At 43.1% G+C, this 2,225-nt stretch overlaps 1 pseudogene; it reads right to left on the minus strand.

Moving 5' to 3' along the window:
* The window catches only part of LOC101988806, a 22,694-nt pseudogene that overhangs the window by 7,005 nt on the left and 13,464 nt on the right, over positions 1 to 2,225 (minus strand).

Consider the following 2,225-nt stretch of genomic DNA (forward strand, 5'->3'; position numbering starts at 1 on the left):
AAAAACCAAAAAAAAAAAAAAAAAAAAAGAATGCAGTATGAAGAGTCTCCGGAAATATTCAGTGTGCTTGAGAATACAAATAACTGTCCTGTTCTCAAGCAACTGTCTCTCTGTGCCCATGCTTAAAACTATATTAAACCTCTCCTCCATGAACTTCAAGCTCATTTCAGTGGGGTTTTAACAAAAGAATGAAAAAACATTCAGCAAAGGGCTCCTGCATAGGGAGACTTCAATGCAATCATATTGGCATGAGAGTGTGAGTGAGAAAAGCAGTAAAAATGTTTACCTTTGCATGGTAGTGAATTATCTCTCTATACAAACACACACACACACACACACACATACACAAGCATGCAAACACATTATACATACATACATGCTCAAGACACACATGCTCCCACTCATGCATATGCCACGATTTTACATTAAATTTTATATTAAGAACTCAAGGCTCTATCCTCAGAAATATAACAAAGAAGTAGGTACACTAGCAAATGAATTGTCAATAGAAATGTGAAAAATAAATACATAAAATCAATGGATAAACCAATTAATAAATGAAAAAATTCATGAGTTAATGAAATTTACAGACTAAGCACTAGATTATGTATTCAACTTGTAAGTCAATTGATGATTCAAATAGTGGATCGATGGATTAAGTGATAGAAAAATAAGAGATGAATGCAAAGGCCAGTTAGTGAAAGAATTAAGAAATAAATCCTGTAAATAGAAGGATAAATATGAATATATGAATAAATCAATGGAAAATAATTTATTTCTACTGATAAAAAGAAAAACTAAATTGATTAATTGATATAAATGAATGAACTGACTGGTTGTGTGACTAAAGAATCAATCGGAAATGGATTGAAATACAGTTGAGTGCATGGGCATTGGGGTGTGTATGTGTGTCTCTGTATGTGTGTCTATCTGAATAATTATTTATAGGTGTGCAGATAGAAGAATGGTTGAAAAAAACAGGTGTTTGGATAAACAGAAGCTTAGCTTGATGGGAAAATGAATGAAGGCATATGAATGAGAGCTAGGTTTGTGGGTGAACAATTAGGTAGGTGAAAAACCAAAGTAAGTAGATAGATGAAGAAGTGCATAGATAGAAAATTTCCTGAACAGATTCGTGTAAAGAGGTTAGGAAGTAAGAAAGGAAGGAAGAGGAAGGAAGGAAGGAAGATTGGGTTGAACAATGGATAAAACTTTAAATGAGGTGGCCCAGTTTAGGTGCTGAGGAGTTCCATCTGGACGGGTGAGTGTGTGTTATCCAGGGACGGATTGTCCCTGAAGAGAGCACAAACCCCTCTCCCCCAGCTCCTTCTGCAGGGCTGTCTTTCTTATGCATGACCCAGCCCCCCAGCCATTCCCCAACCCTGCCCTGCTGTATGCTAGGACCAGTGCTCAAGAACAGTTTTAAGCTCCTACACTAAGGCTACCCACCCAGAGCCGTGAGTGCCTGCCTACCAGGCAGGCCCCAAGGTCCCCTGTAAAGGAGCCCTGGGACCTTCAGCTTGTGCTCCACGGTCTCCTGTGCTCTACTGGACACCTCCCTGCCTGCCACGTTCTTCCTTTTGTCCCCAGATCATTGGTCTACCAGGCAGCCCTGTTTAGGTGCTGATGAGTTCCATCTGGACGGGTGAGTGTGTGCTATCCAGGGGCGGATTGTCCCAGAAAAGAGCACAAACCTCCCTCCCCCAGCTCCCTCTGCAAAGCTGTCTTTCTTACACATGACACCCCTCCCCCAAGCCTGTGTTTTCTGCAAGGTCCTTTGCTCAGGAACAGTTTTAAGCTCCTACACTAAGGCTACCCACCCAGAGCGGTGAGTGCCTGCCTACCAGGCAGGCCTCAAGGAACCCCGAAAGGGAGCACGTGCACCTTCAGCTTGTCCAGCAAGGTTTCCTGTGTTCTACTCATCCCCGCCCTGCCCCTCAAGTTCCCCCTTTTGTCCTCGGGTCATTGGACTACCAGGCGTCCATGTTTTGGTGCTGAGGAGTTCCATCTGGACGGGACGGTTCCTGCTTCTACACTGAAGAGATACACCCAGAAGTCAGTCACAGCAAAGACTGGTCCAAGACACCAGGCCTCTCCTGGCTCCATTTGAAGGAAGAGATGGGAAGGCGCCAATGCAAGAATTCCTCCAACAACCTGAAAGGCAACATGACATCACCAGAATCCAGGGATCCCGAAATAAGAAGAATTGTACACCCTACTCCAGA

This window comes from Microtus ochrogaster, unplaced genomic scaffold (assembly GCF_000317375.1).
Source record: "Microtus ochrogaster isolate Prairie Vole_2 unplaced genomic scaffold, MicOch1.0 UNK96, whole genome shotgun sequence".
Classification (NCBI taxonomy): domain Eukaryota; kingdom Metazoa; phylum Chordata; class Mammalia; order Rodentia; family Cricetidae; genus Microtus; species Microtus ochrogaster.